We start from the raw sequence: 25,097 nt of genomic DNA, 5'->3' as shown, positions 1-25,097 counted from the left end.
ATATCAGTTCTCAGATTACACAGAAATAAGGCTAGCAAAGAGATCCACGAAATACAGGTGTAACTCTGTGAGTGGAAGTCACACATCACAACGCAGTTTTTCAGAAAGCTTCTTTCGAGTTTTTCTCTGAGGATATTTTCTTTTTCACCATAGCCCTCTATGGGTTTCCAAATATCTCTTTCCAAATTCCACAAGAACAGGCTTAGCGAGCGGATTCTTGAGGAGAAAGATGTACCTCTATGAGGTGAATTAACAGAACTCTAAGCAGTTTCTCAGAAATCTTCTTTCCAGATTTCATCTGAGGATATTTCCTTTTTCACTGTAGCCCCCAATGGGCATGGAAATATCACTTTGTAAATTCCACAAGAACAGCCTTAGCGAAAGGCTTCTTGAGGGGACAGCTGTAGCTCTTTGAGATGATTTCACAGAACACAAAGAAGTTTCTCAGAAACCTTGTTTCTCTTTGTTATCGGAGGATAATACCTTTGGCCCTATATTCTTCAAAGGGATCCGAAATATCCGTTCTCAGATTCCACAGAAATAAGGCTAGCAAACAGATCCAGGAAATACAGATGCATCTCTGTTAGTGGAAGTCACACATCACCAAGCAGTTTCTCAGAAACTTCTTTCCGGTTTTTCTCTGAGGATATTTTCTTTTTTACCGTAGCCCTCTATGGGCTTGCAAATATCACCTTGCAAATTTCACAAGAACAGGCTTAGCGAACGGCTTCTTGAGGTGAAAGCTGTAACTCTATGAGATGAATTAACGGAACACTAAGCAGTTTCTCAGAAAGCTTCCTTCCAGATTTCTTCTGAGGATATTTCCTTTTTCACCGTAGCCCTCTATTGGCATCGAAATATCACTTTGCAAATTCCACAAGAACAGGCTTAGCGCAAGGCTTCTTGAGGGGAAAGCTGTAACTCTGTGAGATGATTTCACAGAACACGAAGAAGTTTCTCAGAATTCTTCTTTCTCTTTGTTATCGGAGAATATTTCCTTGGGCCCTATAGTCTTCAAAGGGATCCGAAATATCCGTGCTCATATTCCACAGAAATAAGGCTAGCAAACAGATCCACGAAATGCAGATGTAACTCTGTCAGTGGAAGTCACACATCACAAAGCAGTTTCTCAGAAAGCTTCTTTCCGGTTTTTCTCTGAGGATATTTTCTTTTTTCCCATAGCCCTCAAAGCGCTTCCAAATATCACCTTGCAAATTCCACAAGAACAGGCTTAGCGAACGGTTTCTTGAGGTGAAAGCTGTAACTCTGTGAGATGAATTTCAGAATACTAAGCAGTTTTTCAGAAAGCTTCTTTCCAGATTTCATCTGAGGATATTTCCCTTTTCACCGTCGCCCTCTATTGGCATCGAAATATCACTTTGCAAATTCCACAAGAACAGGATTAGCGAAGGGCTTCTTGAGGGGGAAGCTGTAACTCTGTGAGATGATTTCACAGAACACAAAGAAGTTTCTCAGAAAGCTTCTTTCTCTTGGTTATCGGAGGATATTTCCTTTGGACCTATAGTCTTCAAAGGGGACCGAAATATCCGTTCTCAGATTCCACAGAAATGAAGCTAGCAAACAGATCCACGAAACACAGATGTAACTCTGTGAGTGGAAGTCACACATCACAAAGCAGTTTCTCAGAAAGCTTCTTTCCAGTTTTTCTCTGAGAATATTTTCTTTTTCACCATAGCCCTCTATGGGCTTCCAAATATCACTTTGTGAATTCCACAAAAACAGGCTTAGCGAGCAGCCATTTGAGGGGAAAGCTGTAACTCTGTGAGATGAATTAACAGAACACTAAGCAGTTTCTCAGAAATCTTCTTTCCAGATTTCATCTGAGGATATTTCCTTTTTCACCATAGCCTTCTCTGGGCTTCCAAATATCACTTTGCAAATTCCACAAGAACAGGCTTAGTGAAAGGCATCTTGAGGGGAATGCTGTAACTCTGTCAAATGAATTAACAGAACACTAAGTAGTTTCTCAGAAAACTTCTTTCCAGGTTTCATCTGAGGATATTTCCTTTTACCGTAGCCCCCTATGGGCATCGAAATATCACTTTGCAAATTCCACAAGAACAGGCTTGCTGAAAGGCTTCTTGAGGGGAAAGCTGTAGCTCTGTGAGATGATTTCACAGAGCACAAAGAAGTTTCTCAGAAAGCTTCTTTCTCTTTTTATCGGAGGATATTTCCTTCGGCCCTATATTCTTCAAAGGGATCCGAAATATCCGTTATCAGATTACGCAGAAATAAGGCTAGCAAGCAGATCCACGAAATACAGATGTAACTCTGTCAGTGGAACTCACACATCACAAAGCAATTTCCCTGAAAGCTTCTTTCCAGTTTTTCTCTGCGGATATTTTCTTTTTCACCATAGCCCTCTTTCGGCTTCCAAATATCACTATGCTAATTCCACAAGAACAGGCTTAGCGAGCAGCTTCTTGAGGGGAATGCTGTAACTCTGTGAGATGATTTCACAAAACACAAAGAAGTTTCTCAGAAAGCTGCTTTCTCTTTGCTATGGGAGGATATTTCCTTTCGCCCCATAGTCTTCCAAGGGTTCCGAAATATCTTCTCAGATTCCACAGAAAGAAGGCTAGCAAAGAGATCCACGAAATACAGATGTAACTCTGTCAGTGGAAGTCACAAATAACTAAGCAGTTTCCCAAAAACCTTCTTTCCAGTTTTTCTCTGAGGATGTTTTCTTTTTCACAATAGCCCTCTTTGGGCTTCCAAATATCACTTTGAAAATTCCACAAAAACAGGCTTAGCGAACGGCTTCTTGAGGGGAAAGCTGTAACTCTGTGAGATGAATTAACAGAACACTAAGCAGTTTCTGAGAAAGCTACTTTCCAGATTTCATCTGAGGATATTTCGTTTTTCACCGTAGCCCTCTATGGGCATCGAAATATCACTTTGCAAATTCCACAAGAACAGGCTTAGCGAAAGGCTTCTTGAGGGGAAAGCTGTAACTTTGGGAAATGATTTCACAGAACACAAAGAAGTTTCTCAGAAAGCTTCTTTCTCTCTGTTATCGGAGGATATTTCCTTTGGCCCTATAGTCTTCGAAGGGATCCGAAAAATCCCTTCTCAGATTCCACATTAATAAGGCTAGCAAACAGATCCACGAAATACAGATGAAACTCTGTGAGTGGAAGTGAGACATCACAAAGCAGTTTCTCAGAAAGCTTCTTTCCAGTTTTTCTCTGAGGATATTTTCTTTTTCACCATGGGCCTCTATGGGCTTCCAAATATCACTTTGCAAATTCCACAAGAACATGCTTAGCCAACTGCTTCTTGAGGGGAAAGCTGTAACTCTGTGAGATGAATTAACAGAACACTAAGCAGTTTCTCAGAAAGCTTCTTTCCAGATTTCATATGAGGATATTTCCTTTTTCACCGAAGCCCTCTATGGGCATCGGAATATCACTGCAAATTCCACAAGAACAGGCTTAGCGAAAGTCTTTTTCCGGGGAAAGCTGTAACTCTGTGAGATGATTTCACAGAACACAAAGAAATTTCTCAGGAGACTTCTTTCTCTTTGTTATCGGAGGATTTTCCTTTGGCCCTATAGTCTTCAATGGGATCTGAAATATCCGTTCTCAGATTCCACAGAAATAAGGCTAGCAAACAGATCCACGAAATACAGATGAAACTCTACCAGTGGAAGTGACACTTCACAAAGCAGTTTCTCAGAAAGCTTCTTTCCAGTTTTTCTCTGAGGATATTTTCTTTTTCACCGTAGCCCTACATGGGCTTCCAAATATCAGTTCGTGAATTCCACAAGAACAGGCTTAGCGAACGGGTTCTTGAGGGGAAAGCTGTAACTCTGTGAGATGAATTAACAGAATACTAAGCAGTTTCTCAGAAACCTTCTCCCAAAGATTTCATCTGAGGATATTTCCCTTTTCACCGTAGCCCTCCATAGGAATCGAAATATCAGTTTGCAAATTCCACAAGAACAGGCTTAGCGAAAGGCTTCTTGAGGGGAAAGCTGTAACTCTGTGAGATGATTTCACAGAACACAAAGAAGTTTCTCAGAAAGCTTGTTTCTCTTTGTTATCGGAGGATAATACCTTTGGCCCTATAGTCTTCAAAGGGATCCGAAATATAGGTTCTCACATTCCACAGAAATAAGGCTAGCAAACAAATCCACGAAATACAGATGTAACTCTGTCAGTGGAAGTGACACTTCACAAAGCAGTTTCTCAGAAAGCTTCTTTCCAGTTTTTCTCTGAGGATATTTTCTTTTCCACCATAGCCCTCGAAGGGCTTTCAAAAATCACTTTGCAAATTCCACAATTAGAGGCTTAGCGAACGGCTTCTTGAGGGGAATTCTGCAACTGTAAGGTGAATTAACAGAACACTAAGCAGTTTCTCAGAAAGCTTCTTTCCAGATTTCATCTGAGGATATTTCCCTTTTCTCCGTAGCCCTCTATGGGCATCGAAATATCACTATGCAAATTCCACAAGAACAGGCTGAGAGAAAGGCTTCTTGAGCGGAAAGCTGTGACTCTGTGAGATGATTTCACAGAACACAAAGAAGTTTCTCAGAAAGCTTCTTTGTCTTTGTTTTCGAGGGATATTTCCTTTGGCCCAATAGTCTTCAACAGAATCCGAAATATCAGTTCTCAGATTCCACAGAAATAAGGCTAGCAAACAGATCCACGATTTACAGATGTACCTCTGTGAGTGGAAGTCACACATCACAAAGCAGTTTCTCAGAAAGCTTCTTTCCAGTTTTTCTCTGAGGATATTTTCTTTTTCACCATAGCCCTCCATTGGCTTCCAAATATCACTTTGCAAATTCCACAAGAACACGCTTAGCGATAGGCTTCTAGAGGGGAAAGCTGTGACTCTTTGAGATGATTTCACAGAACATTAAGAAGTTTCTCAGAAAGCGTCTTTCTCTTTGTTATGGGAGGATATTTCCTTTGGCCCTATAGTCTTCAATGGGATCCGAAATATCATTTCTCAGATTCCACAGAAATAAGCTAGCAAGGAGATCCACGAAATACAGATGTAACTCTGTGAGTGGAAGTCACACATCACAAAGCAGTTTCTCAGAAAGCTTCTTTCCAGTTTTTCTCAGAGGATATTTTCTTTTTCACCATAGCCCTCTATGGGCTTAAAATATCACTTGGCAAATTCCACAAGAACAGGCTTAGCGAACGGCTTCTTGAGGGGAAAGCTGTAACTCTGTGAGATAAATTAACAGAACACTAAGCAGTTTCTCAGAAAGCTTCTTTCCACATTTCATCTGAGGACATTTCCTTTTTCACTGTAGCCCTCCATGGGCATCGAAATATCATTTGAAATTCCACAAGAACAGGCTTAGCCAAAGGCTTCTTAAGGGGAAAGCTGTAACTCTGTGAGATGATTTCACAGAACACAAAGAAGTTTATCAGAAACCTTGTTTCTCTTTGTTATCGGAGGATAATACCTTTGGCCCTATAGTCTTCAAAGGGATCCGAAATATCCATTCTCACATTCCACCGAAAAAAGGCTAGCATACTGATCCACGAAATACAGATCTAACTCTGTCAGTGGAAGTGACACTTCACAAAGCACTTTCTCAGAAAGCTTCTTTCCAGTTTTTCTCTGAGGATATTTTCTTTTTCACCAGAGCCCTCTATCTGCTTCCAAAGATCACTTTGAAAATTCCACAAGAACAGGCTTAGCGAACGGCCTCTTGAGGGGAAAGCTGTAACTCTGTGAAATGAATTTACAGAACACTATGCAGTTTCACAGAAAGCTTCTTTCCAGTTTTTCTCTTGGGATATTTTCTTTTTCACCACAGCCCTCTATGGGCTTCCAAATATCACTTTACAAATTCCACAAGAACAGGCTTAGCGAAGGGCTTCTTGAGGGGAAAGCTGTAGCTCTGTGAGATGATTTCACAGAACACAAAGAAGTTTCTCAGAAAGCTTCTTTCTCTTTGTTATCGGAGGATATTTCCGTTGGCCCTATACTCTTCAAAGGGATCCGAAATATCAGTTCTCAGATTTCACAGAAATAAGGCTAGGAAACAGATGCACGATATACAGATGTAACTCAGTGAGTGGAAGTCACACATCACAAAGCTGTTTCTCAGAAAGCTTCTTTCCAGTTTTTCTCTGAGGATATTTTCTTTTTCACAATAGCCCTCCATGCGCTTCCAAATATCACTTTGCAAATTCCACAAGAACATGCTTAGCCAACTGCTTCTTGAGGGGAAAGCTGTAACACTGTGAGATGAATTAACAGAACATTAAGCAGTTTCTCAGAAAGCTTCTCTCCAGATTTCACCTGAGGATATTTCCTTTTTCACCGTAGGCCCGTATTTTCATCGAAATATCACTTTGCCAATTGCACAAGAACAGGCTTAGCGAAAGGCTTCTTGAGGGGAAAGCTGTAGCTCTGTGAGATGATGTCACAGAACCCAAAGAATTTTCACAGAAATCTTCTTTCTCTTTGTTATCGGAGGATATTTCCTTTAGCCCTATAGTGTTCAAAGGGATTCGAAATATCAGTTCTCAGATTCCACAGAAATAAGGCTCGCAAACAGATCCACGAAATACAGATGTAAGTCTGTCAGTGGAAGTCACACATCACAAAGCAGTTTCTCAGAAAGCTTCTTTCCAGTCTTTCTCTGAGGATATTTTCTTTTTCAACATAGCCCTCTATGGGCTTCCAAATATCACTTTGAAAATTCCACAAGAACAGGCTCAGCGAACGGCTTCCTGCGGGAATAGCTGTAACTCTGTGATATGAATTAACAGAACACTAAGCAGTTTCTCAGAAAGCTTCTTTCCAGATTTCATCTCAGGATATTTCCTTTTTCACCGTAGCCCTCTATGGGCATCGAAATATCACTTTGCAATTTCCACAAGAACAGGATTAGCGAAAGGCTTCTTAAGGGGAATGCTGTAACTCTGTGGGAAGATATCACAGAACACAATGAGGTTTCTCAGAAAGCTTCTTTTTCATTGTTATCGAAGGATATTTCCTTTGGCCCTATAGTCTTCAAAGGGATCCGAAATATCCGTTCTCAGATTCCACAGGAATAAAGGCTAGCAAACAGATCCACGAAATACAGATGTAACTCTGTCAGTGGAAGTCACATATCACTAAGCAGTTTCTCAGAAAGACCCTTTCCGGTTTTTCTCTGAGGATATTTTCTTTTTCACCATAGCCCTTCATGGGCTTCCAAATATCACTTTGCAAATTCCACAAGAACAGGCTTAGCGAACGGCTTCTGGAGGGGAAAGCTGTAACTCTGTGAGATGAATTAACAGAACACTAAGCAGTTTCTCAGAAAGCTTTTTTCCAGATTTCATCTGAGGATATTTCCTTTTTCACCGTAGCACTCTAGGGGCATGGAAATATCACTTTGCCAATTGCACAAGAACAGGCTTAGCTAAAGGCTTCTTGAGGGAAAGGTGTAGCTCTGTGAGATGATTTCACAGAAAAAAAAGAGGTTTCTCAGAAAGCTTCTTTCTCTTTGTTTTCGGAGGATATTTCCTTTGGCCCTATAGTCTTCAAAGGGATACGATATATCCGTTCGCAGATTCCAAAGAAATAAGGCTAGCAAATAGATCCATGAAATACAGATGTAACTCTGTGAGTGGAAGTCACACATCACAAAGCAGTTTCTCAGAAAACTTATTTCCAGTTTTTCCCTGAGGATATTTTCTTTTTCACCATAGCCCTCTATGGGCTTCCAAAGATCACTTTGAAAATTCCACAAGAACAGGCTTAGCGAACGGCTTCTTGAGGGGAAAGCTGTAACTCTGTGAAAAGAATTTACAGAACACTATGCAGTTTCTCAGAAAGCTTCTTTCCAGTTTTTCTTTTAGGATATTTTCTTTTTCACCACAGCCCTCTATGGGCTTCCAAATATCACTTTACAAATTCCACAAGAACAGGCTTAGCGAAGGGCTTCTTGAGGGGAAAGCTGTAACTCTGTGAGATGAAGTAACAGAACAATAAGCAGTTTCTCAGAAAGCTTCTTTCCAGATTTCATCTGAGGATATTTCCTTTTTCACCGTAGCCCCCAATGGTCATCGAAATATCACCTTGCAAATTCCACAAGAACAGGCTTAGCGAAAGGCTTCTTGAGGGGAAAGCTGTAGCTCTGTGAAATGATTTCAAAAAACACAAAGAAGTTTCTCAGAAATCTTCTTTCTCTTTGTTAACGGAGGATATTTCCTTTGGCCCTATAGTCTTCAAAGGGATCCGAAATATCAGTTCTCACATTCCACAGAAATAAGGCTAGCAAACAGATCCACGAAATACAGATGTAACACTTTGAGTGGAAGTCACACATCACAAAGCAGTTTCTCAGATAGCTTCTTTCCATTTTTTTTCTGAGGATATTTTCTTTCCACCAGAGCCCTCTACTGGCTTCCAAATATCACTTTGCAAATTCCACAAGAACAGGCTTAGTGAAAGGCTTCTTGAGGGGAAAGCTGTATCTCTGTGAGATGAATGAACAGAACACTAAGCAGTTTCTCAGAAAGCTTCTTTCCAGATTAAATCTGAGGATATTTCCTTTTTCACCGTAGCCCTCTAGGGGAATCGAAATAATAGTTTGCATATTCCACAAGAACAGGCTTAGAGAAAGGCTTCTTGAGGGCAAAGCTGTAACTCTGTGAGATGATTTCACCGAACACAAAGAAGTTTCTCAGAAAGCTTCTTTCTCTTTGTTATCGGAGGATATTTCCTTTGGCCCTATAGTCTTCAAAGGGATCCGATTTATCAGTTCTCAGATTACACAGAAATAAGGCTAGCAAACAGATCCACGAAATACAGATGTAACTCTGTAAGTGGAAGTCAAACATCACAAAGCAGTTTCTCAGAAAGCTTCTTTCCATTTTTTCTCTGAGGATATTTTCTTTTCCACCATAGCCCTCTATGGGCTTCCAAATATCACTTTGCAAATTCCACAAGGAAGGGCTTAGCGAACAGCATCTTGAGGGGAAATCTGTAACTCTCTGAGATGAATTAACAGAACACTAAGCAGTTTCTCAGACAGCTTCTTTCCAAATTTCATCAGAGGATCTTTCCTTTTTCACCGTATCCCTCTACGGGCATCGAAATATCACTTTTCAAATTCCACAAGAAAGGCTTAGCGAACGGGTACTGGAGTGGAAAGCTGTAACTCTGTGAGATGAATTAAAAGAACACTAAGCAGTTTCTCAGAAAGCTTCTTTCAGATTTCATCTGAGGATATTTCCCTTTTCACTGCAGCCCTCTATGGGCATCGAAATATCGCTTTGCAAATTCCACAAGAAGAGGCTTAGCGAAAGGCTTCTTGAGAGGAAAGCTGTAACTCTGTGAGATGATTTCAGAGAGCACAAACCAGTTTTTCAGAAACCTTCATTCTCTTTGTTATCGGAGGATATTTCCTTTGGCCCTATAGTCTTCAAAGGGATCCGAAATATCAGTTCACAGATTCCACAGAAATAAGGCTAGCAAACAGATCCACGAAATACAGATGTAACTCTCTGAGTGGAAGTCACACATCACAAAGCAGTTTCTCAGAAAGCTTCTTTCCGGTTTTTCTCTGAGGATATTTTCTTTTCCACTATAGCCCTCTAAGGGCTTCCAATATCACTATACAAATTCCACAAGGACAGGCTTAGCGAACGGCTTCTTGAGGGGAAAGCTGTAACTCTGTGAGATGAGTTAACAGAACACTAAGCAGTTTCTCAGAAAGCTTCTTTCCAAATTTCATCTGAGGATCTTTCCTTTTTCACCTAAGCCCTCTACGGGCATCGAAATATCACTTTGCAAATTCCACAAGAACAGGCTTAGCGAATGGCTTCTTGAGGGGAAACCTGTAACTCTGTGAGTTGAATTAAAAAAACACTAAGAAGTTTCTCAGAAATCTTCTTACCAGAATTCATCTGAGGATATTTCCCTTTTCACCGTAGCACTCTATGGGCATCGAAATATCACTTGTCAAATTCCACAAGAAGAGGCTTAGGGAAAGGCTTCTGGAGGGGAAACCTGTAACTCAGTGAGATGATTTCACAGAACACAAGGAAGTTTCTCAGAAAGTTTCTTTCTCTTTGTTATCGGAGAATATTTCCTTTGGCCCTATAGTCTTCAAAGGGATTCGAAAAATCAGTTCTCAGATTCCACAGAAATAAATCTAGCAAACAGAATCATGAAATACAGATGTAACTCTGTGAGTGGAAGTTACACATCACAAAGCAGTTTCTCAGAAAGCTTCTTTCCATTTTTTCTCTGAGGATATTTTCTTTTCCACCATAGCCCTTTATGGGCTTCCAAATATCACTTTGCGAATTGACAAGAACAGGCTTAGCGAACGGCTTCTTGAGGAGAAAGCTGTAACTCTGTGAGATGAATTAACAGAACACTAAGCAGTTTCTCAGAAAGCTTCTTTCCAGATTTCATCTGAGGATCTTTCCCTTTTCACTGTAGCCCTCTATGGGCATCGAAATATCACTTTGCAAATTCCACAAGAAGAGGCTTAGCGAAAGGCTTCTTGAGGGGAAAGCTGTAACTCTGTGAGATGATTTCACAGAGCACAAAGAAGTTTCTCAGAAACCTTCATTCTCTTTGTTATCGGATGATATTTCCTTTGGCCCTGTAGTCTTCAAAGGGATCCGAAATATCAGATCTCAGATTCCACAGAAATAAGGCTAGCAAACAGATCTACGAAATACAGATGTAACTCTCTGAGTGGAACTCACACATCACAAAGCAGTTTCGCAGAAAGCTTCTTTCCAATTTTTCTCTGAGGATATTTTCTTTTTCACCATAGCCCTCTAAGGGCTTCCAAATATCATTTTGCAAATTCCAAAAGAACAGGCTTAGCGAACGGCTTCTTGAGGGGAAAGCTGTAACTGTGTGAGAAAAATTAACAGAACACTAAGCAGTTTCCCAGAAAGCTTCTTTCCAGATTTCATCTGAGGATATTTCCCTTTTCACCGTAGCCTTCTATGGGCATCGAAATATCCCTTTGCAAATTCCACGAGAACAGGCTTAGCGAAAGGCTTCTTGAGGGGAAAGCTGGAACACTGTGAGATGATTTCACAGAACACAAAGAAATTTCTCAGAAAGCTTCTTTCTCTTTGTTATCGGAGTATATTTCCTTGGCCCTATAGTCTTCAAAGGGATCCGAAATATCGGTTCTCAGATTCCACAGAAATAAGGCTAGCAAACAGATCCACGAAATACAGATGTAACTCTGTGAGTGGAAGTCACACACCACAAAGCAGCTTCTTAGAAATCGTCTTTACGATTTTTCTCTCAGGATATATTTTTTTTTACCATAGCCCTCTATGGGCTTACAAATATCTCCTTGCAAATTCCAGAAGAACAGGCTTAGCGAGCGACTTCTTGAGGGGAAAGATGTAACTCTATGAGATGAATTAAGAGAACACTAAGCAGTTTCTCTAAAAGCTTCTTTCCAGATTTCATCTGAGGATATTTCCTTTTTCACCGAAGCCATCTATGGGCATCGAAATATCACTTTGCAAATTCGACAAGAACAGGCTTAGCGAAAGGATTCTTGAGGGGAAAGCTGTAACTCTGTGAGATGATTTCACAGAACACAAAGAAGTTTCTCAGAAAGCTTCTTTCCCTTTGTTATCGGGGGATATTTCCTTTGGCCATATAGTGTTCAAAGGAATCCGAAATATCAGATCTCAGATTCCACAGAAATAAGGCTAGCAAATAGATCCACGAAATACACATGTAACTCTATGAGTGGAAGTCACACATCACAAAGCCGTTTCTCAGAAAGCTTCTTTCTAGTTTTACTCTGAGGATATTATCTATTCCTCCCTAGCCAACTATGGAGTTCCAAATATCACTATGCAAATTCCACAAGAACAGGCTTAGCGAACGGCTTCTTGAGGGGAAAGCTGTAACTCTGTGAGATGAATTAACAGAACACTAAGCAGTTTCTCAGAAAGCTTCTTTCCAGATTTCATCTGAGGCTATTTCCTTTTTCACTGTAGCCCCCTAAGGGCATAGAAATATTACTTTGCAAATTCCACAAGAACAGACTTAGCGGAAGGCTCCTTGAGGGGAAAGCTGTAGCTCTGTGAGATGATTTCACAGAACACAAAGAAGTTTCTCAGAAAGCTTCTTTCTCTCTGTTATTGGAGGATATTTCCTTTGGCCCTATAGTCTTCAAAGGGATCCGAAATATCAGTTCTCAGATTCCACAGATATAAGACTAGCAAACAGATCTAAGAAATACAGATGTAACTCTGTGAGTGGAACTCACACATCACAAAGCAGTTTCCCGGAAAGCTTCTTTCCAGTATTTCTCTAAGGATATTTTCTTTTTCACCGTAACCCTCTATGGGCTTCCAAAGATCACTTTGCAAATTCCACAAGAACAGGCTTAGCGAACGGCTTCTTGAGGGGAAAGCTGTAACTCTGTGAGATGAATTAACAGAATACTAAGCAGTTTCTCAGAAAGCTTCTTTCGAGATTTCATCAGAGGATATTTCCTTTTTCACCATAGCCCTCTATGGGAATCGAAATATCACTTTGCAAATTCCACAATAAATATCTTATAGAAAGGATTCTTGAGGGGAAAGCTGTAACTCTGTGAGATGATTTCACAGAACAAAAAGAAGTTTCTCAGAAAGCTTCCTTCCCTTTGTTATCGGGGGATATTTCCTTTGGCCATATAGTCTTCAAAGGAATCCGAAATATCAGTTCTCTGATTCCACAGAAATAAGGCTAGCAAACAGATCCACGAAATACTGATGTAACTATGTGAGTGAAGACACACATCACAAAGCAGTTTCTCAGAAAGCTTCTTTCCAGTTTTTCTCTGAGGATATTTTCTTTTTCACCATAGCCCTCCATGGGCTTCCAAATACCACTTTGCAAATTCGAAAAGAACAGGCTTAGCGAACGGCTTCTTGAGGGGAAACCTGTAACTCTGTGGAATGAATTAACAGAACACTAAGCAGTTTCTCAGAAAGCTTCTTTCCAGATTTCATCTGAGGATATTTCCTTTTTCACCGTAGCCCTCTATTGGCATCGAAATATCGCTTTGCAAATTCCACAAGAACAGGCTTAGCGAAAGGCTTCTTGAGGTGAAAGCTGTAACTCTGTGAGATGATTTCACAGAACACAAAGAAATTTCTCAGAAAGCTTCTTTCTCTTTGATATAGGATGATATTTCCTCTGGCCCTATAGTCTTCAAAGGGATCCCAAATACCAGTTCTCATATTCCAAAGAAAAAAGGCTAGCAAACAGATCCATGAAGTACAGATGTAACTCTATGAGTGAAAGTCACACATCTCAAAGCAGTTTCTGAGAAAGCTTCTTTCCGGTTTTTCTCTGAGGATATTTTCTTTTTTACCATAGCCCTCTGTGGGCTTCCAAATACCACTTTGCAAATTCCACAAGAACAGGCTTAGCGAACGGCTTCTTGAGGAGAAAGCTGTAACTCTATGAGATGAATTAACAGAACACTAAGCAGTTTCTCAGAAAGCTTCTTTCCAGATTTCATCTGAGGATATTTCCTTTTTCACCGTAGCCCACTGAGGGCATCGAAATATCATTTTGCAAATTCCACAAGAACAGACTTAGCGGAAGGCTTCTTGAGGGGAAAGCTGGTAGCTCTGTGAGATAATTTCACAGAACACAAAGAACTTTCTCAGGAAGCTTCTTTCTCTTTGTTATCGGAGGATATTTCGTTTGGCCCTATAGTCTTCAAAGGGATCCGAAATATCAGTTCTCAGATTCTACAGAAATAAGGCTAGAAAACAGATCTAAGAAATACAGATGTAACTCTGTGAGCGGAACTCACACATCACAATGCAGTTTCCCGGAAAGCATCTTTCCAGTTTTTCTCTGAGGATATTTTCTTTTTCACCATAGCCCTCTATATGCTTCCAAAGATCACTTTGAAAATTCCACAACAACAGGCTTAGTGAACGGCTTTTTGAGGGGAAAGCTGTAACTCTGTGAGAGGAATTAACAGAACACTAAGCAGTTTCTCAGAAAGCATCTTTCCAGAATTCATCTGAGGATATTTCCTGTTACACCGTAGCCCCCTATGGGCATCGAAATATCACTTTGCAAATTCCAGAATAACAGCCTTAGCGAAAGGCTTCTTGGGGGGAAAGCTGTAGCTCTGTGAGATGATTTCACGGAACACAAAGAAGTTTCTTAGAAAGATTTTTTCTCTGTAACTCTGTGAGATGATTTCACAGGACACAAAGAAGATTCTCACAAAGCTTCTTTCTCTTTCTTATCGGAGGATATTTCCTTTGGCCCTATCGTCTTCCAAGGGATCCATAATATCAGTTCTCAGATTACACAGAAATAAGGCTAGCAAAGAGATCCACGAAATACAGGTGTAACTCTGTGAGTGGAAGTCACACATCACAACGCAGTTTTTCAGAAAGCTTCTTTCGAGTTTTTCTCTGAGGATATTTTCTTTTTCACCATAGCCCTCTATGGGTTTCCAAATATCTCTTTCCAAATTCCACAAGAACAGGCTTAGCGAGCGGATTCTTGAGGAGAAAGATGTACCTCTATGAGGTGAATTAACAGAACTCTAAGCAGTTTCTCAGAAATCTTCTTTCCAGATTTCATCTGAGGATATTTCCTTTTTCACTGTAGCCCCCAATGGGCATGGAAATATCACTTTGTAAATTCCACAAGAACAGCCTTAGCGAAAGGCTTCTTGAGGGGACAGCTGTAGCTCTTTGAGATGATTTCACAGAACACAAAGAAGTTTCTCAGAAACCTTGTTTCTCTTTGTTATCGGAGGATAATACCTTTGGCCCTATATTCTTCAAAGGGATCCGAAATATCCGTTCTCAGATTCCACAGAAATAAGGCTAGCAAACAGATCCAGGAAATACAGATGCATCTCTGTTAGTGGAAGTCACACATCACCAAGCAGTTTCTCAGAAACTTCTTTCCGGTTTTTCTCTGAGGATATTTTCTTTTTTACCGTAGCCCTCTATGGGCTTGCAAATATCACCTTGCAAATTTCACAAGAACAGGCTTAGCGAACGGCTTCTTGAGGTGAAAGCTGTAACTCTATGAGATGAATTAACGGAACACTAAGCAGTTTCTCAGAAAGCTTCCTTCCAGATTTCTTCTGAGGATATTTCCTTTTTCACCGTAGCCCTCTATTGGCATCGAAATATCACTTTGCAAATTCCACAAGAACAGGCTTAGCGCAAGGCTTCTTGAGGGGAAAGCTGTAACTCTGTGAGATGATTTCACAGAACACGAAGAAGTTTCTCAGAATTCTTCTTTCTCTTTGTTATCGGAGAATATTTCCTTGGGCCCTATAGTCTTCAAAGGGATCCGAAATATCCGTGCTCATATTCCACAGAAATAAGGCTAGCAAACAGATCCACGAAATGCAGATGTAACTCTGTCAGTGGAAGTCACACATCACAAAGCAGTTTCTCAGAAAGCTTCTTTCCGGTTTTTCTCTGAGGATATTTTCTTTTTTCCCATAGCCCTCAAAGCGCTTCCAAATATCACCTTGCAAATTCCACAAGAACAGGCTTAGCGAACGGTTTCTTGAGGTGAAAGCTGTAACTCTGTGAGATGAATTTCAGAATACTAAGCAGTTTTTCAGAAAGCTTCTTTCCAGATTTCATCTGAGGATATTTCCCTTTTCACCGTCGCCCTCTATTGGCATCGAAATATCACTTTGCAAATTCCACAAGAACAGGATTAGCGAAGGGCTTCTTGAGGGGGAAGCTGTAACTCTGTGAGATGATTTCACAGAACACAAAGAAGTTTCTCAGAAAGCTTCTTTCTCTTGGTTATCGGAGGATATTTCCTTTGGACCTATAGTCTTCAAAGGGGACCGAAATATCCGTTCTCAGATTCCACAGAAATGAAGCTAGCAAACAGATCCACGAAACACAGATGTAACTCTGTGAGTGGAAGTCACACATCACAAAGCAGTTTCTCAGAAAGCTTCTTTCCAGTTTTTCTCTGAGAATATTTTCTTTTTCACCATAGCCCTCTATGGGCTTCCAAATATCACTTTGTGAATTCCACAAAAACAGGCTTAGCGAGCAGCCATTTGAGGGGAAAGCTGTAACTCTGTGAGATGAATTAACAGAACACTAAGCAGTTTCTCAGAAATCTTCTTTCCAGATTTCATCTGAGGATATTTCCTTTTTCACCATAGCCTTCTCTGGGCTTCCAAATATCACTTTGCAAATTCCACAAGAACAGGCTTAGTGAAAGGCATCTTGAGGGGAATGCTGTAACTCTGTCAAATGAATTAACAGAACACTAAGTAGTTTCTCAGAAAACTTCTTTCCAGGTTTCATCTGAGGATATTTCCTTTTACCGTAGCCCCCTATGGGCATCGAAATATCACTTTGCAAATTCCACAAGAACAGGCTTGCTGAAAGGCTTCTTGAGGGGAAAGCTGTAGCTCTGTGAGATGATTTCACAGAGCACAAAGAAGTTTCTCAGAAAGCTTCTTTCTCTTTTTATCGGAGGATATTTCCTTCGGCCCTATATTCTTCAAAGGGATCCGAAATATCCGTTATCAGATTACGCAGAAATAAGGCTAGCAAGCAGATCCACGAAATACAGATGTAACTCTGTCAGTGGAACTCACACATCACAAAGCAATTTCCCTGAAAGCTTCTTTCCAGTTTTTCTCTGCGGATATTTTCTTTTTCACCATAGCCCTCTTTCGGCTTCCAAATATCACTATGCTAATTCCACAAGAACAGGCTTAGCGAGCAGCTTCTTGAGGGGAATGCTGTAACTCTGTGAGATGATTTCACAAAACACAAAGAAGTTTCTCAGAAAGCTGCTTTCTCTTTGCTATGGGAGGATATTTCCTTTCGCCCCATAGTCTTCCAAGGGTTCCGAAATATCTTCTCAGATTCCACAGAAAGAAGGCTAGCAAAGAGATCCACGAAATACAGATGTAACTCTGTCAGTGGAAGTCACAAATAACTAAGCAGTTTCCCAAAAACCTTCTTTCCAGTTTTTCTCTGAGGATGTTTTCTTTTTCACAATAGCCCTCTTTGGGCTTCCAAATATCACTTTGAAAATTCCACAAAAACAGGCTTAGCGAACGGCTTCTTGAGGGGAAAGCTGTAACTCTGTGAGATGAATTAACAGAACACTAAGCAGTTTCTGAGAAAGCTACTTTCCAGATTTCATCTGAGGATATTTCGTTTTTCACCGTAGCCCTCTATGGGCATCGAAATATCACTTTGCAAATTCCACAAGAACAGGCTTAGCGAAAGGCTTCTTGAGGGGAAAGCTGTAACTTTGGGAAATGATTTCACAGAACACAAAGAAGTTTCTCAGAAAGCTTCTTTCTCTCTGTTATCGGAGGATATTTCCTTTGGCCCTATAGTCTTCGAAGGGATCCGAAAAATCCCTTCTCAGATTCCACATTAATAAGGCTAGCAAACAGATCCACGAAATACAGATGAAACTCTGTGAGTGGAAGTGAGACATCACAAAGCAGTTTCTCAGAAAGCTTCTTTCCAGTTTTTCTCTGAGGATATTTTCTTTTTCACCATGGGCCTCTATGGGCTTCCAAATATCACTTTGCAAATTCCACAAGAACATGCTTAGCCAACTGCTTCTTGAGGGGAAAGCTGTAACTCTGTGAGATGAATTAACAGAACACTAAGCAGTTTCTCAGAAAGCTTCTTTCCAGATTTCATATGAGGATATTTCCTTTTTCACCGAAGCCCTCTATGGGCATCGGAATATCACTGCAAATTCCACAAGAACAGGCTTAGCGAAAGTCTTTTTCCGGGGAAAGCTGTAACTCTGTGAGATGATTTCACAGAACACAAAGAAATTTCTCAGGAGACTTCTTTCTCTTTGTTATCGGAGGATTTTCCTTTGGCCCTATAGTCTTCAATGGGATCTGAAATATCCGTTCTCAGATTCCACAGAAATAAGGCTAGCAAACAGATCCACGAAATACAGATGAAACTCTACCAGTGGAAGTGACACTTCACAAAGCAGTTTCTCAGAAAGCTTCTTTCCAGTTTTTCTCTGAGGATATTTTCTTTTTCACCGTAGCCCTACATGGGCTTCCAAATATCAGTTCGTGAATTCCACAAGAACAGGCTTAGCGAACGGGTTCTTGAGGGGAAAGCTGTAACTCTGTGAGATGAATTAACAGAATACTAAGCAGTTTCTCAGAAACCTTCTCCCAAAGATTTCATCTGAGGATATTTCCCTTTTCACCGTAGCCCTCCATAGGAATCGAAATATCAGTTTGCAAATTCCACAAGAACAGGCTTAGCGAAAGGCTTCTTGAGGGGAAAGCTGTAACTCTGTGAGATGATTTCACAGAACACAAAGAAGTTTCTCAGAAAGCTTGTTTCTCTTTGTTATCGGAGGATAATACCTTTGGCCCTATAGTCTTCAAAGGGATCCGAAATATAGGTTCTCACATTCCACAGAAATAAGGCTAGCAAACAAATCCACGAAATACAGATGTAACTCTGTCAGTGGAAGTGACACTTCACAAAGCAGTTTCTCAGAAAGCTTCTTTCCAGTTTTTCTCTGAGGATATTTTCTTTTCCACCATAGCCCTCGAAGGGCTTTCAAAAATCACTTTGCAAATTCCACAATTAGAGGCTTAGCGAACGGCTTCTTGAGGGGAATTCTGCAACTGTAAGGTGAATTAACAGAACACTAAGCAGTTTCTCAGAAAGCTTCTTTCCAGATTTCATCTGAGGATATTTCCCTTTTCTCCGTAGCCCTCTATGGGCATCGAAATATCACTATGCAAATTCCACAAGAACAGGCTGAGAGAAAGGCTTCTTGAGCGGAAAGCTGTGACTCTGTGAGATGATTTCACAGAACACAAAGAAGTTTCTCAGAAAGCTTCTTTGTCTTTGTTTTCGAGGGATATTTCCTTTGGCCCAATAGTCTTCAACAGAATCCGAAATATCAGTTCTCAGATTCCACAGAAATAAGGCTAGCAAACAGATCCACGATTTACAGATGTACCTCTGTGAGTGGAAGTCACACATCACAAAGCAGTTTCTCAGAAAGCTTCTTTCCAGTTTTTCTCTGAGGATATTTTCTTTTTCACCATAGCCCTCCATTGGCTTCCAAATATCACTTTGCAAATTCCACAAGAACACGCTTAGCGATAGGCTTCTAGAGGGGAAAGCTGTGACTCTTTGAGATGATTTCACAGAACATTAAGAAGTTTCTCAGAAAGCGTCTTTCTCTTTGTTATGGGAGGATATTTCCTTTGGCCCTATAGTCTTCAATGGGATCCGAAATATCATTTCTCAGATTCCACAGAAATAAGCTAGCAAGGAGATCCACGAAATACAGATGTAACTCTGTGAGTGGAAGTCACACATCACAAAGCAGTTTCTCAGAAAGCTTCTTTCCAGTTTTTCTCAGAGGATATTTTCTTTTTCACCATAGCCCTCTATGGGCTTAAAATATCACTTGGCAAATTCCACAAGAACAGGCTTAGCGAACGGCTTCTTGAGGGGAAAGCTGTAACTCTGTGAGATAAATTAACAGAACACTAAGCAGTTTCTCAGAAAGCTTCTTTCCACATTTCATCTGAGGACATTTCCTTTTTCACTGTAGCCCTCCATGGGCATCGAAATATCATTTGAAATTCCACAAGAACAGGCTTAGCCAAAGGCTTCTTAAGGGGAAAGCTGTAACTCTGTGAGATGATTTCACAGAACACAAAGAAGTTTCTCAGAAACCTTGTTTCTCTTTGTTATCGGAGGATAATACCTTTGGCCCTATAGTCTTCAAAGGGATCCGAAATATCCATTCTCACATTCCACCGAAAAAAGGCTAGCATACTGATCCACGAAATACAGATCTAACTCTGTCAGTGGAAGTGACACTTCACAAAGCACTTTCTCAGAAAGCTTCTTTCCAGTTTTTCTCTGAGGATATTTTCTTTTTCACCAGAGCCCTCTATCTGCTTCCAAAGATCACTTTGAAAATTCCACAAGAACAGGCTTAGCGAACGGCCTCTTGAGGGGAAAGCTGTAACTCTGTGAAATGAATTTACAGAACACTATGCAGTTTCACAGAAAGCTTCTTTCCAGTTTTTCTCTTGGGATATTTTCTTTTTCACCACAGCCCTCTATGGGCTTCCAAATATCACTTTACAAATTCCACAAGAACAGGCTTAGCGAAGGGCTTCTTGAGGGGAAAGCTGTAGCTCTGTGAGATGATTTCACAGAACACAAAGAAGTTTCTCAGAAAGCTTCTTTCTCTTTGTTATCGGAGGATATTTCCGTTGGCCCTATACTCTTCAAAGGGATCCGAAATATCAGTTCTCAGATTTCACAGAAATAAGGCTAGGAAACAGATGCACGATATACAGATGTAACTCAGTGAGTGGAAGTCACACATCACAAAGCTGTTTCTCAGAAAGCTTCTTTCCAGTTTTTCTCTGAGGATATTTTCTTTTTCACAATAGCCCTCCATGCGCTTCCAAATATCACTTTGCAAATTCCACAAGAACATGCTTAGCCAACTGCTTCTTGAGGGGAAAGCTGTAACACTGTGAGATGAATTAACAGAACATTAAGCAGTTTCTCAGAAAGCTTCTCTCCAGATTTCACCTGAGGATATTTCCTTTTTCACCGTAGGCCCGTATTTTCATCGAAATATCACTTTGCCAATTGCACAAGAACAGGCTTAGCGAAAGGCTTCTTGAGGGGAAAGCTGTAGCTCTGTGAGATGATGTCACAGAACCCAAAGAATTTTCACAGAAATCTTCTTTCTCTTTGTTATCGGAGGATATTTCCTTTAGCCCTATAGTGTTCAAAGGGATTCGAAATATCAGTTCTCAGATTCCACAGAAATAAGGCTCGCAAACAGATCCACGAAATACAGATGTAAGTCTGTCAGTGGAAGTCACACATCACAAAGCAGTTTCTCAGAAAGCTTCTTTCCAGTCTTTCTCTGAGGATATTTTCTTTTTCAACATAGCCCTCTATGGGCTTCCAAATATCACTTTGAAAATTCCACAAGAACAGGCTCAGCGAACGGCTTCCTGCGGGAATAGCTGTAACTCTGTGATATGAATTAACAGAACACTAAGCAGTTTCTCAGAAAGCTTCTTTCCAGATTTCATCTCAGGATATTTCCTTTTTCACCGTAGCCCTCTATGGGCATCGAAATATCACTTTGCAATTTCCACAAGAACAGGATTAGCGAAAGGCTTCTTAAGGGGAATGCTGTAACTCTGTGGGAAGATATCACAGAACACAATGAGGTTTCTCAGAAAGCTTCTTTTTCATTGTTATCGAAGGATATTTCCTTTGGCCCTATAGTCTTCAAAGGGATCCGAAATATCCGTTCTCAGATTCCACAGGAATAAAGGCTAGCAAACAGATCCACGAAATACAGATGTAACTCTGTCAGTGGAAGTCACATATCACTAAGCAGTTTCTCAGAAAGACCCTTTCCGGTTTTTCTCTGAGGATATTTTCTTTTTCACCATAGCCCTTCATGGGCTTCCAAATATCACTTTGCAAATTCCACAAGAACAGGCTTAGCGAACGGCTTCTGGAGGGGAAAGCTGTAACTCTGTGAGATGAATTAACAGAACACTAAGCAGTTTCTCAGAAAGCTTTTTTCCAGATTTCATCTGAGGATATTTCCTTTTTCACCGTAGCACTCTAGGGGCATGGAAATATCACTTTGCCAATTGCACAAGAACAGGCTTAGCTAAAGGCTTCTTGAGGGAAAGGTGTAGCTCTGTGAGATGATTTCACAGAAAAAAAAGAGGTTTCTCAGAAAGCTTCTTTCTCTTTGTTTTCGGAGGATATTTCCTTTGGCCCTATAGTCTTCAAAGGGATACGATATATCCGTTCGCAGATTCCAAAGAAATAAGGCTAGCAAATAGATCCATGAAATACAGATGTAACTCTGTGAGTGGAAGTCACACATCACAAAGCAGTTTCTCAGAAAACTTATTTCCAGTTTTTCCCTGAGGATATTTTCTTTTTCACCATAGCCCTCTATGGGCTTCCAAAGATCACTTTGAAAATTCCACAAGAACAGGCTTAGCGAACGGCTTCTTGAGGGGAAAGCTGTAACTCTGTGAAAAGAATTTACAGAACACTATGCAGTTTCTCAGAAAGCTTCTTTCCAGTTTTTCTTTTAGGATATTTTCTTTTTCACCACAGCCCTCTATGGGCTTCCAAATATCACTTTACAAATTCCACAAGAACAGGCTTAGCGAAGGGCTTCTTGAGGGGAAAGCTGTAACTCTGTGAGATGAAGTAACAGAACAATAAGCAGTTTCTCAGAAAGCTTCTTTCCAGATTTCATCTGAGGATATTTCCTTTTTCACCGTAGCCCCCAATGGTCATCGAAATATCACCTTGCAAATTCCACAAGAACAGGCTTAGCGAAAGGCTTCTTGAGGGGAAAGCTGTAGCTCTGTGAAATGATTTCAAAAAACACAAAGAAGTTTCTCAGAAATCTTCTTTCTCTTTGTTATCTGAGGATATTTCCTTTGGCCCTATAGTCTTCGCAGAGATCCGAAATATCAGTTCTGAGATTCCACAGAAATAAGGCTAGCAAACAGATCCAGGAAATGCAGATGTAACTCTGTGAGTGGAAGTCACACATCACAAAGCAGTTTCTCAGAAAGCTGCTTTCCAGTTTTTCTCTGAGGATATTTTCTTTTTCACCATAGCCCTCTACGGGCTTCCAAATATCACTTTGCAAATTCCACAAGAACAGGCTTAGCGAACGGCCTCTTGAGGGGAAAGGTGTTACTCTGTGAGATGAATTAACAGAACACTAAGCAGTTTCTCAGAAAGCTTCTTTCCAGATTTCATCTGAGGATAATTCCGTTTTCACCGTTGCCCCCTATGGGAATCGAAATATCAGTTTGCAAATTCTACACGAACAGGCATACAGAACGGCGTCTTAAGGGGAAAGCTGTAGCTCTGTGAGATTATTTCACAGAACACAAAGAATTTTCTCAGAAATCTTCTTTCTCTTTGTTATCGGAGGATATTTCCCTTAGCCCTATAGTCTTCAAAGGGATCCGAAATATCAGTTCTCAGATTCCACAGAAATAAGGCTCGCAAACAGTTCCACGAAATACCGATGTAACTCTGTGCGTGGAAGTCACACATCAAAGCAGTTTCTCAGAAATCTGCTTTCCAGTATTTCTCTGAGGACATTTTATTTTTCACCACAGCCCTCTATGGGCTACCAAATATCACTTTGCAAATTCCACAAGAACAGGCTTAGCGAACGGCTTCTGGAGGGGAAAGCTGTAACACTCTGAGATGAATTAACAGAACTCTAAGCAATTTCCCAGAAAGCTTCTTCCAGATTTCATCTGAGGATATTTCCTTTTTCACTGTAGCCCCCTATGGTCATCGAAATATCACTTTGCAAATTCCACAAGAACAGGCTTAGTGAAAGGCTTCTGGAGGGGAAAGCTGTAGCTCTGTGACATGATTTCACAGAACACAAAGAAGTTTCTCAGAAAGCTTCTTTCTCTTTGTTATCGGAGGATATTTCTTTTGGCCCTATAGTCTTCGAAGGGATCCGAAATATCAGTTCTCAGATTCCACAGAAATAAGGGTAGCAAACAGATCCAAGAAACAACGATGTAACTCTGTGAGTGGAAGTCACACATCACAAAGCAGTTTCTCAGAAAGCTTCTTTACAAATTTCATCTCAGGATATTTCCTTTTTCACCGTAGCCCTCTATGGGCATCGAAACATCACTTTGCAAATATCACAAGAACAGGCTTAGTGAAAGGCTTCTTGAGGGAAAGCTGTAACTCTGTGAGATGATTTCACAGACACAAAGAAGTTTCTCAGAAAGCTTCTTTCTCTTTCTTATCGGAGGATATTTCCTTTCCCCCTATAGTCTTCAAAGGGATCCTAAATATCTGTTCTCAGAATCCACAGAAATAAGGCTAGCAAACAGATCCAGGATATACCGATGTAGCTCTGTGAGTGGAAGTCACACATCACAAAGCAGTTTCTCAGAAAGCTGCTTTCCAGTTTTTCTCTGAGCATATTTTCTTTTTCACCACAGCCCTCTACGGGCTTCCAAATATCACTTTACCAATTCCACAAAAACAGGCTTAGCGAAGGGCTTCTTAAGGGGAAAGCTGTAACTCTCTGAGATGAATTAACAGAACACTAAGCAGTTTCTCAGAAAGCTTCTTTCTTGATTTCATTTGAGGATATTTCCTTTTTCACCGTAGCCCACTATGGGCATCGAAATATCACTTTGCAAATTCTACAAGAACAGGCATAGCGAAAGGCGTCTTGAGGGGAAAGCTGTAGCCCTGTGAGATGATTTCACAGAACAAAAAGAAGTTTCTCAGAAAGTTCTTTCTCTTTCTTCTCGGTGGATATTTCCTTTGGCCCTATAGTCTTCAAAGGGATCCGAAATATCAGTTCTCAGATTCCACAGAAATAAGGCTAGCGAACAGATACACGAAATAAAGCTGTAACTCTGTGAGTGGAAGTCACACATCACAAAGCAGTTTCTCAGAAAGCTTTTTCCAGTTTTTCTCTGAGGATATTTTCTTTTTCACCATAGCCCTCTATGGGCTTCCAAATATCACTTTGCAAATTCCACAAGAACAGGTTTAGCGAACGGCCTCTTGAGGGGAAAGCTGTTACTCTGTGAGATGAATTAACAGAACACTAAGCAGTTTCTCCGAAAGCTTCTTTCCAGATTTCATCTGAGGATATTTCCTTTTTCACCGTAGCCCCCTACGGTCATCGAAATATCACGTTGCAAATTCAACAAGAACAGGCTTAGCGAAAGGCTTCTTGAGGGGACAGCTGTAGCTCTGTGAGATTATTTCACAGAACACAAAGAATTTTCTCAGAAATCTTCTTTCTCTTTGTTATCGGAGGATATTTCCCTCAGCCCTATAGTCTTCAAAGGGATCCGAAATATCAGTTCTCAGATTCCACAGAAATAAGGCTCGCAAACAGTTCCACGAAATACCGATGTAACTCTGTGAGTGGAAGTCACACATCAAAGCAGTTTCTCAGAAATCTGCTTTCCAGTATTTCTCTGAGGATATTTTATTTTTCACCACAGCCCTCTATGGGCTACCAAATATCACTTTGCAAATTCC

General features: G+C 40.6%; 1 pseudogene; it reads right to left on the bottom strand.

Annotated features, from left to right (window-relative positions):
- Positions 1-7,672: 7,672 nt before the first annotated feature.
- LOC139357737 (uncharacterized) lies at positions 7,673-24,733 on the bottom strand (annotated as a pseudogene).
- Between the last annotated feature and the right edge of the window lie 364 nt (positions 24,734-25,097).

The sequence above is a fragment of the Macaca nemestrina genome, chromosome 13 (genome assembly GCF_043159975.1).
Source record: "Macaca nemestrina isolate mMacNem1 chromosome 13, mMacNem.hap1, whole genome shotgun sequence".
Taxonomy (NCBI): domain Eukaryota; kingdom Metazoa; phylum Chordata; class Mammalia; order Primates; family Cercopithecidae; genus Macaca; species Macaca nemestrina.
This window is presented reverse-complemented; position numbering and strand designations above follow the sequence as displayed.